Source organism: Phyllobates terribilis, unplaced genomic scaffold (genome assembly GCF_046119375.1).
Source record: "Phyllobates terribilis strain yellow unplaced genomic scaffold, ASM4611937v1 Scaffold_11__3_contigs__length_659146591, whole genome shotgun sequence".
Lineage (NCBI taxonomy): Eukaryota > Metazoa > Chordata > Amphibia > Anura > Dendrobatidae > Phyllobates > Phyllobates terribilis.
In genome coordinates, this window is record NW_027362771.1 from 51,958,698 (window position 1) to 51,971,177 (window position 12,480).

Sequence of the window (12,480 nt, forward strand, 5' to 3'; positions counted from 1 at the left end):
GGGTCACCGCCACGGAGACTACAGACCCCAGAGACCCGGCACCGGGTATCCCACACACGTGTACACACGGCCCAGGGGGCGCGTCACATGCAGTACAGCATATTACAAACATAAGTCCCATTATTGGGGAGTGGGTGTCCCATAGTATTTGCTTATGCTTTCCCAGCAAAAGCTGCCAAAAATTAGGACTGAGCAACTTGCAATGCCCCTTACAAGAGCCATGCAGTACAGCATATTACAAACATAAGTCCCATTATTGGGGAGTGGGTGTCCCATAGTATTTGCTTATGCTTTCCCAGCAAAAGCTGCCAAAAATTAGGACGGAGCAACTTGCAATGCCCCTTACAAGAGCCATGCAGTACAGCATATTACAAACATAAGTCCCATTATTGGGGAGTGGGTGTCCCATAGTATTTGCTTATGCTTTCCCAGCAAAAGCTGCCAAAAATTAGGACGGAGCAACTTGCAATGCCCCTTACAAGAGCCATGCAGTACAGCATATTACAAACATAAGTCCCATTATTGGGGAGTGGGTGTCGCATAGTATTTGCTTATGCTTTCCAAGCAAAAGCTGCCAAAAATTAGGACGGAGGAACTTGCAATGCTGGCACCCTGGTGGTATAGTGGTGGTGGAGGCTGAGGATAAGGAGAAGAAGATTAAACAGCCGAAACGAGGAAGCGTATACCCATGTGTGGGTGTGAAGCGGTGCATGTGAATACACCTCCCGAAATAACACAGTGGATTAGACTTTGTTACTCTGCTGTCATTTGGTGGTGATGAGAAGTCTGGCCCAATCCAGCCCTTGTTCATTTTGATAAGGGTCAGCTTGTCAGCATTGTCAGTTGACAGGCGAGTGCGCTTATCAGTTATAATTCCCCCAGCGGCACTAAAAACACGCTCCGATAACACGCTAGCGGCAGGGCAGGCCAGGACCTCCAAGGCGTACAGAGCGAGTTCATTCCAAGTGTCCAGCTTGGATACCCAATAATTAAAAGGCACAGAGGAATCACGGAGGACGCTGGTACGATTGGCAAGGTACTCCCTCACCATCTTTTGAAACTTTCCACTCCTTGTGAGAGTACCCCGCGCCTCAGGGCCTGTAAGCTGGGCAGGTGTCAGAAAACTGTCCCAGAACGTTGACAGTGATCCCCTGCCTCTGCTGGATTGGAGTTGCATCTCTCTCGCCTGTACGCCTTGGTTGGGCAACGAACTGTGACCTCTGCCGCTAGCGTGTTCAGATGGGAATTTTTTTAAGAGTTCTGCAGCAAGGGCCTTCTGGTATTGCCCCATTTTTGTAGACCTCTCCACCTCAGGAATAAGAGAGTGAAAGTTCTCCTTGTAGCGGGGGTCTACAAGTGTCACCAACCAGTAATGACTGTCACCCAACATTTTGACAACGCGAGGGTCACGGTTAAGGCAGCGTAACATAAAGTCAGCCATGCGTGCCAGACTGGTAACGGGCAAGATTTCCGTGTCCTCACCAAGATGACGACTGACCATGTTCTCCTCCTCCTCTTCCTCCTCCCCCCTGTCCTCAGGCCACCCACGCTGAACCGACAGTATGACACTTGTACGGGTACTACCGTCTACAACGCATGATAGCAGCTCCTGTTCTTCCTCCTCCTCCTCTCCCTCATTGTCCCCCAATGCACGTTGGGATGAGATGAGGCTGGGCTATGTGTAATCGCCCGCTACGGCTTCTTGATCCATCTCATCATACTCTGGCTGCAATGCCTCCTCTTTAATTCTCTGCAGAGAGCGTTGCAAAAGACAGACAAGTGGGATGCTGACACTAATGATGGCGTCATCGCCACTCACCCTCTTGGTGGCCTCCTCAAAGTTTGTCAGGATGGTACATATGTCAGACATCCAGGTCCACTCCTGAGGTCTTATGTGTGGAGTCTGACCTGAATATCGACGGCCTTGTTGCAGCTGGTACTCCACAACTGCTCTCTTCTGCTCACAAATCCTTTGCAACATGTCGAGGGTAGAGTTCCAACGTGTGGGGACATCACACACCAGTCGGTGTGCCGGAAGCTGTAAACGCTGCTGCAACACAGCAAGGGCGGCGGAAGCTGTAGCCGACTTGCAAAAATGAGCTGACAGGCGACGTACTATCATGAGCAGATCTGGCAACTCGGGGTACGATTTAAGAAACCGCTGAACCACAAGGTTAAGCACATGAGCCAGGCATGGTACGTGTGTGATCTCACCTCACCTCAGATCCGCCACCAGGTTTCGGCCATTGTCACACACGACCATGCCGGGATGTAGGTTCAGCGGTCTCAGCCACAGATCTGCCTGCTCTTTCATAGCTGTCCACAACTCACAAGCAGTGTGAGGTTTATCACCTAAGCTTATGAGTTTCAGCACAGCCTGTTGCCGCTTGGCGGAGGCAGTACTGCAATGCTTCCAGCTTGTAACTGATGTGATATCTGAGATGGAGGCTGAACATGTGGAGGAGGAGGATGCGCAGGAGCTGTACACTGTGGGGGCAACTCTGACTGACATAGGGCCCGCAATCCTCGGTGTGGGGAGGATGTGTTCCGTCCCAAGGTCCGACTGGGTCCCGGCTTCCACTATGTTTACCCAGTGTGCCGTCAGAGAGATGTACCGTCCCTGGCCACAAGCACTTGTCCACGTGTCCGTTGTCAGGTGGACTCTCCCAGTAACTGCGTTGTTGAGGGCACGGCAGATGCTTTGGGACACGTGCTTGTGTAGTGCGGGGATGGCACACCGGGCAAAATAGTGTCGGCTGGGGACCGAGTACCGAGGGACGGCCACCGCCATAAGATTGCGGAAGGATTCCATTTCCACCAGCCTAAAAGGCAGCATTTCCAATGCAAGCAGTCGTGAAATGTGCGAATTTAGGACTGTGGCCTGTGGGGCGTTAGCTGCGAATTTCCGCTTTCGTTCAAAGGTCTGGGATATGGACAATTGAACGCTGCGGTGGGACGTGGACGTTGATGCTGTTTCTTGAGAAACTGCCATAACAAGTGAAGACTGAGAGGAGGGGGCATCTTTACATGCAGTATGGACAGGGGATTGCCTTGCACACACAACAGGGGGTTCTATTGCACGCACAACAGTGGAAGAAGCAGTGGTGACACCCGCTGACACTGGTCGTGGACCCTGGGTTTCGCCCCACAAAGTCTGGTGCTTTGCTGCCATGTGCCTGATCATGCTGGTGGTGGTCAGGCTGGTAGTTTTGTCACCCCTGCTGATGCTGGCATGGCAGGTGGAACATATGGCCTTTTTGGGGTTATCAGCAGAGTCTTTAAAAAAATTCCAGACTCTGGAAGACCTACCGCTTGTACTGGCAACGTCCCTCGTGTTGGTGTTACGGGGAACGGTTGCCTGCCTTCTGTCTGCGGCCACCACACTGCTTCTTCCTGCCTGTTGGGGTACTCTGCCTCCCTCCCCCTGTGTGCTGCTGGCCTCACACTGCATGTCCTCCTTCCACGTTGGGTCAGTTACTAGATCATCCACCACCTCCTCTTCCACTTGCGCACCACGATCCTCCTCCTCACTTCCTGGCAATTGTGTCTCATCATCGTCCACCTCTTGTGAGAGATTGCCAACGTCGACTTCCTGTGGCCGTGGCTGTTCAAATATTTGGGCATCGCAACATGGGATCTCCTCTTCCACCACTTCAAGCGTATCAGGCGAGTGGCCCAAATATGGAAATGGACCAGTGAACAGCTCTTCAGAGTGTCCAAGTGTGGGATCACTTGCTGTCTGACGACACTCGGCATGGTGGGAGGAAGGAGCATCAGGGTGAGGAGGAGTATGCGGTCGAGACTCATGGCTACTAAGAGTTGACCGTGTGGAAGACAGACCGGAGGTGGGGGTGCCCAGGTAACTGGAAGTATTATCTGCTATCCAATTAATAACCTGTTCACACTGATCAGTTCTCAATACTGGTGTTGTTCTGTGCTTCCCTAGTAATTCGGTCAAGAAGTGGGAGTGAGAAGATGTGGCTGTTGGTTTTGGCACATTTTCACCTTGGCCACGGCCCCGTCCTCTGCACGAACCATCACCAGAACGTCCACTTCCACATCCCTTGCCACGCGCCTTGCCCATTGTAAATGAAGTAAAATAGCTTACACTTGCACTATCAATGGAAAAAGGGTAATAAAGAGTAGATTAGAACCGTGGAAGAGGAAAACCACAGTTATTGTTTACTGGGGTATACCACACTTTTTTAAATAGAGATATTTGCGGCTGAGCAGTGAGCGACACACTCAAACTGCTTTTTTTTGTAGATACCAAAGGCCCAAAACTGGATAGTACAGCGATTTGACCCGTGGAACTGCGAAACCACACTGGGATGTCGGGCCTACACAAGACTATTTTCAACAGATATATTTTTGTGTCACAACAGTCAGGAGACACTACTGTTTTTCTTTACGGAAAAAACTAGCAAAAGCTGAATAATAGAGATTTTTTACCATGGGATGGCAAAACCACAGTTATTGTTTACTGGGGTATACCACACTTTTTTAAATAGAGATATTTGCGGCTGAACAGTGAGCGACACACTCAAACTGCCTTTTTTTTTTAGATACCAAAGGCCCAAAACTGGATAGTACAGCGATTTGACCCGTGGAACTGCGAAACCACACTGGGATGTCGGGCCTACACAAGACTATTTTCAACAGATATATTTTTGTGTCACAACAGTCAGGAGACACTACTGTTTTTCTTTACGGAAAAAACTACCAAAAGCTGAATAATAGAGATTTTTTACCGTGGGATGGCAAAACCACAGTTATTGTTTACTGGGGTATACCACACTTTTTTAAATAGAGATATTTGCGGCTGAACAGTGAGCGACACACTCAAACTGTTTTTTTTTTTTTAGATACAAATGGCCCAAAATGGATAATACAGAGGTTTGAACCGTGGAAGTGCAAAACAACACTTCTGTTTCTCTAGCCTACACCAGACTATTTTGAACAGTTATATTTGTGTCTGAAAAATCAGAGACACGCTTTTTTTTGGGGGGGAGGGGGGGGTGACACACCAAAAGGTTAATAAGACTGGTATTTGTACAGTGTGAAGGAGGATTTAGATGAAAAAAAAAGGATTTTTCCTGGCCCCCGACACCTGGTGCTAAGTCCAGCAATTTCAGCAACAGGAGCACACAGGACTGTAATGCAGCGTTTGCTGGTATAACCACTGTGTCTCCTATACAGCCTGCCTGCCTGGTATCTGGGATGGATATTATTCCTGAAAAGGACTGTTTGTTTGTTCTGGCAGCCTTTACAGACCCTACACTAACTATTTCGCAGTTTATATCTCTCCCTAAATCAGCAGCGCTGTCCCTACACTGTCTAATCCGGAGCGACTGTGTCCAAGATGGCGGCGCCCCGTTTTAAATACTCGAGGTGACGCTGTGCGGCCAGCCAATCACTGTAATGCCCACAACCAACATGGCTGCAGCATTACAGTGACTGGCTGGCAATCCCTGCATGTTCATTGGCTCTGTAAAGAGCGTCAAACATGCAGGGCGGAGACCCGAGCTCCCGCCCGAGTAACCCGGAAATGCTCGGTGCTCGCCGAACATCCCGAGTAGCGTGATGCTCGGGCGAGTACCGAGCAGTGTCGAGCATGTTCGCTCAACACTAGTTCTCACACATCCCTCCCACACAGTCTAATTGCCCCCACACAGTATACTGGCCAACACACAGCCTCAGCCTTACACTCAGCATAATGGCCCCCACCCATCCCTACACACAATATACTATTCTCCACAGAGCTGTCCTCACAGTATAATAGTTCCCCACATAGTATAATGGCCCCCACATACAGTAGCCCTCCACAAAGTATAATGTCCTTCATATAGCCCACCACACAGTATAATGGCCTCCACACTGCCCTACCACAAAGTATAATGGCACCCACAGGGCCCTTCACACAGTATAATTTCACTGCACAACACATTCCTCACACAGTATGATGGCCACCAAAGCCCCACACACAGTTTTATGACCCCTCACAGTCCCTCCACATGCAGTTGATAGCCCCCTAAGCTGCCCACACTTTATGTTGGCCCCACATCGCCCTACACACAGTATGATAGTCTCCTAGCATACCCCCTACACAGTGTATATCCCCTTACAATGCGCTCATTGCTAAGAAAAAAAAAAAATTCAACTATTTACCTCTCCTCGTTCCGTAGCTGCTCTGGTCTCGCCAGCTTGTGTGCCTTGAGGCTTCACACAGTAGATGCGATGTAGCGACATCGAGACTCAGAGCTCAGACGCAGAGTGAATTAGCTGCTGGCTCTCTGTGCAATCAATGCGATTTTTCAAAAATGCATTTTTCCTGCATTTTCAGAAAATTGCGGCAAAAAAAGCAACACAGTATGCATATTTTAGGCCCCATTTGACGATTTATAGAATATAGGCAGATGATTGCTAAGCTCTGGGACCGAAAAAATAAAAGAAACCCTCTAAAAGTTGCACTATTTGTAAATGACACTGTTAATGCATTAATCTAGGGGTCAGACAATGTGAACTGAGGTCTAAGATGGCAGACATACAAGAAACAGAGGCATGTTCACACTAGCAAAAAAGAAGCAAGACAAAAATATATCTCATACCCTACCATAATTATATATAAATGTAAAGCAAAATTGCATAATAAATATAGGGTACTTAGTGAACTATTTTTGATCAAAAAAAGTATACAAGCCGTCCCACCAGCGGCAAGGTGACCCTAAATTGGGACGGTACCTATACTGCCTATATTAAAAACCTTACTGTATATCAAAGTTGAAGTAATGCATATAAAAGGGTAGACAAATAGGACCGGGTCCCAACTCCAGACCACCTAGGCCCGTGGTAAGCTACATATACACCAATCAGCTCAACAAAGGGCATGCCACACCCTTAAATTGCACAGAATGCAAACAAGTCAAAAAACCAGACAATGTGAACTGAGGTCTAAGATGGCAGACATACAAGAAACAGAGGCATGTTCACACTAGCAAAAAAGAAGCAAGACAAAAATATATCTCATACCCTACCATAATTATATATAAATGTAAAGCAAAATTGCATAATAAATATAGGGTACTTAGTGAACTATTTTTGATCAAAAAAAGTATACAAGCCGTCCCACCAGCGGCAAGGTGACCCTAAATTGGGACGGTACCTATACTGCCTATATTAAAAACCTTACTGTATATCAAAGTTGAAGTAATGCATATAAAAGGGTAGACAAATAGGACCGGGTCCCAACTCCAGACCACCTAGGCCCGTGGTAAGCTACATATATACCAATCAGCTCAACAAAGGGCATGCCACACCCTTAAATTGCACAGAATGCAAACAAGTCAAAAAACCAGACAATGTGAACTGAGGTCTAAGATGGCAGACATACAAGAAACAGAGGCATGTTCACACTAGCAAAAAAGAAGCAAGACAAAAATATATCTCATACCCTACCATAATTATATATAAATGTAAAGCAAAATTGCATAATAAATATAGGGTACTTAGTGAACTATTTTTGATCAAAAAAAGTATACAAGCCGTCCCACCAGCGGCAAGGTGACCCTAAATTGGGACGGTACCTATACTGCCTATATTAAAAACCTTACTGTATATCAAAGTTGAAGTAATGCATATAAAAGGGTAGACAAATAGGACCGGGTCCCAACTCCAGACCACCTAGGCCCGTGGTAAGCTACATATATACCAATCAGCTCAACAAAGGGCATGCCACACCCTTAAATTGCACAGAATGCAAACAAGTCAAAAAACCAGACAATGTGAACTGAGATCTAAGATGGCAGACATACAAGAAACAGAGGCATGTTCACACTAGCAAAAAAGAAGCAAGACAAAAATATATCTCATACCCTACCATAATTATATATAAATGTAAAGCAAAATTGCATAATAAATATAGGGTACTTAGTGAACTATTTTTGATCAAAAAAAGTATACAAGCCGTCCCACCAGCGGCAAGGTGACCCTAAATTGGGACGGTACCTATACTGCCTATATTAAAAACCTTACTGTATATCAAAGTTGAAGTAATGCATATAAAAGGGTAGACAAATAGGACCGGGTCCCAACTCCAGACCACCTAGGCCCGTGGTAAGCTACATATATACCAATCAGCTCAACAAAGGGCATGCCACACCCTTAAATTGCACAGAATGCAAACAAGTCAAAAAACCAGACAATGTGAACTGAGGTCTAAGATGGCAGACATACAAGAAACAGAGGCATGTTCACACTAGCAAAAAAGAAGCAAGACAAAAATATATCTCATACCCTACCATAATTATATATAAATGTAAAGCAAAATTGCATAATAAATATAGGGTACTTAGTGAACTATTTTTGATCAAAAAAAGTATACAAGCCGTCCCACCAGCGGCAAGGTGACCCTAAATTGGGACGGTACCTATACTGCCTATATTAAAAACCTTACTGTATATCAAAGTTGAAGTAATGCATATAAAAGGGTAGACAAATAGGACCGGGTCCCAACTCCAGACCACCTAGGCCCGTGGTAAGCTACATATATACCAATCAGCTCAACAAAGGGCATGCCACACCCTTAAATTGCACAGAATGCAAACAAGTCAAAAAACCAGACAATGTGAACTGAGGTCTAAGATGGCAGACATACAAGAAACAGAGGCATGTTCACACTAGCAAAAAAGAAGCAAGACAAAAATATATCTCATACCCTACCATAATTATATATAAATGTAAAGCAAAATTGCATAATAAATATAGGGTACTTAGTGAACTATTTTTGATCAAAAAAAGTATACAAGCCGTCCCACCAGCGGCAAGGTGACCCTAAATTGGGACGGTACCTATACTGCCTATATTAAAAACCTTACTGTATATCAAAGTTGAAGTAATGCATATAAAAGGGTAGACAAATAGGACCGGGTCCCAACTCCAGACCACCTAGGCCCGTGGTAAGCTACATATATACCAATCAGCTCAACAAAGGGCATGCCACACCCTTAAATTGCACAGAATGCAAACAAGTCAAAAAACCAGACAATGTGAACTGAGGTCTAAGATGGCAGACATACAAGAAACAGAGGCATTTTCACACTAGCAAAAAAGAAGCAAGACAAAAATATATCTCATACCCTACCATAATTATATATAAATGTAAAGCAAAATTGCATAATAAATATAGGGTACTTAGTGAACTATTTTTGATCAAAAAAAGTATACAAGCCGTCCCACCAGCGGCAAGGTGACCCTAAATTGGGACGGTACCTATACTGCCTATATTAAAAACCTTACTGTATATCAAAGTTGAAGTAATGCATATAAAAGGGTAGACAAATAGGACCGGGTCCCAACGCCTCTGTTTCTTGTATGTCTGCCATCTTAGACCTCAGTTCACATTGTCTGGTTTTTTGACTTGTTTGCATTCTGTGCAATTTAAGGGTGTGGCATGCCCTTTGTTGAGCTGATTGGTATATATGTAGCTTACCACTGGCCTAGGTGGTCTGGAGTTGGGACCCGGTCCTATTTGTCTACCCTTTTATATGCATTACTTCAACTTTGATATACAGTAAGGTTTTTAATATAGGCAGTATAGGTACCGTCCCAATTTAGGGTCACCTTGCCGCTGGTGGGACGGCTTGTATACTTTTTTTGATCAAAAATAGTTCACTAAGTACCCTATATTTATTATGCAATTTTGCTTTACATTTATATATAATTATGGTAGGGTATGAGATATATTTTTGTCTTGCTTCTTTTTTGCTAGTGTGAACATGCCTCTGTTTCTTGTATGTCTGCCATCTTAGACCTCAGTTCACATTGTCTGGTTTTTTGACTTGTTTGCATTCTGTGCAATTTAAGGGTGTGGCATGCCCTTTGTTGAGCTGATTGGTATATATGTAGCTTACCACGGGCCTAGGTGGTCTGGAGTTGGGACCCGGTCCTATTTGTCTACCCTTTTATATGCATTACTTCAACTTTGATATACAGTAAGGTTTTTAATATAGGCAGTATAGGTACCGTCCCAATTTAGGGTCACCTTGCCGCTGGTGGGACGGCTTGTATACTTTTTTTGATCAAAAATAGTTCACTAAGTACCCTATATTTATTATGCAATTTTGCTTTACATTTATATATAATTATGGTAGGGTATGAGATATATTTTTGTCTTGCTTCTTTTTTGCTAGTGTGAACATGCCTCTGTTTCTTGCATGTCTGCCATCTTAGACCTCAGTTCACATTGTCTGGTTTTTTGACTTGTTTGCATTCTGTGCAATTTAAGGGTGTGGCATGCCCTTTGTTGAGCTGATTGGTATATATGTAGCTTACCACGGGCCTAGGTGGTCTGGAGTTGGGACCCGGTCCTATTTGTCTACCCTTTTATATGCATTACTTCAACTTTGATATACAGTAAGGTTTTTAATATAGGCAGTATAGGTACCGTCCCAATTTAGGGTCACCTTGCCGCTGGTGGGACGGCTTGTATACTTTTTTTGATCAAAAATAGTTCACTAAGTACCCTATATTTATTATGCAATTTTGCTCTACATTTATATATAATTATGGTAGGGTATGAGATATATTTTTGTCTTGCTTCTTTTTTGCTAGTGTGAACATGCCTCTGTTTCTTGTATGTCTGCCATCTTAGACCTCAGTTCACATTGTCTGGTTTTTTGACTTGTTTGCATTCTGTGCAATTTAAGGGTGTGGCATGCCCTTTGTTGAGCTGATTGGTATATATGTAGCTTACCACGGGCCTAGGTGGTCTGGAGTTGGGACCCGGTCCTATTTGTCTACCCTTTTATATGCATTACTTCAATTTTGATATACAGTAAGGTTTTTAATATAGGCAGTATAGGTACCGTCCCAATTTAGGGTCACCTTGCCGCTGGTGGGACGGCTTGTATACTTTTTTTGATCAAAAATAGTTCACTAAGTACCCTATATTTATTATGCAATTTTGCTTTACATTTATATATAATTATGGTAGGGTATGAGATATATTTTTGTCTTGCTTCTTTTTTTATTAATCTAGGGGTGTAGTGAACAGTTTGACCCCACAATGTGTTTTCTAGAATGACCTATATACATATATGGTGGATGTTGGGAAGGTGCTGAAATATATAAACTAAATGAATGTACGCTGTACAAATTCATACACGCAGATAAGCATTACGTCGCATTCACACAAGTAATGCGGTTTGGTAAAAACACGTGCAGTTTTATTGCTTTCAAAAAATTTCAAGGGTTTCAAAACCAAAACAACCTCTTCTGGGCATAAGGAATAACATCAACTAAACAGTTAATTTATCAGGCATATATATGTCAGTGCGGGCTCACCTGAACATCTTACAGTCCTTCCTCCCACATCAAACTTTACACACAGAAGTGGTACGATCCCACCAGTTCTGGTATCACCTTCACTCTGAGATCCAGCAGCTTCCAGCGCCAAACAGAAATGTTCATCTCCATGCACAGTTCACAATGAACAGTCTCCAGCTTCCACAAATTACTCTGCAGCCGCACACACAGACTGCTAGACTGATCGGCTTTCCTAGCTGACCCAAGCAGTCTCCATTAAGAGAGAGACCCTGGCCAGTCTCTCTCCCAGCTACAGCTCACATTTTTAGCTGGTCACTCACCAGTTTCAACACACTCAGCTTTTGCTCAACATCCAGCAGAGTGACATAAGGTGAATCAATTTCCTGATTCTTAGTCAAAACTAGCCAGGTGTATCTAATTCCCACTGACAGGAAGTGGGAGGAGGCCTGACAGGAAGTGGTGGAGGCGGAGCCTGCCGTGTGCTGCAAGAGTTGTGCTGTGTGTGGAGAGAGCTCCTGGAAAGGGAGGAGAGCCAGGCGGAGGTGACCGAGCGGACCGGGAGGACCAGTAGGAGGCGACCGGAGGGACGAGCGCAAGAGAGCGCTGTGGCAGCGTGCAGTGCCGGCCAGCGGAGGTTGCCAGGTGGTGGTGACCAGGAGGTGATCAGGAGGACCGGTAAGAGGCGACCGGAGGGACAAGCGCGCTGTGATAGCGTGCAGCGTCCCTAGAGGAGGTGAGTGAGGGGCAGGAGGCCGCGATAAGCGGCCCTACTGAACCCAAGTGTGTACTATACTGTATTGTATTTGTATCTGTATTGTAATTGTATTGTATTCCCTAGTCCATATTTAATTGATTACACCGCCGTCCATATTTAATTGATCACCCCCGTCCATATTTAAATTGATTCCCCTGAACACCCCCGTCCATATTTAACTGATCCCTCTGACCACATTAAATTGACCCCCCGTCCTCATTTAATTGATCCCCGACCACCCCCCGTCCATATTAAAGTGATCCCCCTGACCACATTTAAATGATTGACCCCCCCAGCCCATAATTGATTGATCCCCCTTGTCCTATTTAATAGATTCCCCTTGTCCACTTTTACTCATCCCCAGTCCCTATCTATTTGCCTTATCCCCCACCATATTTAATTAA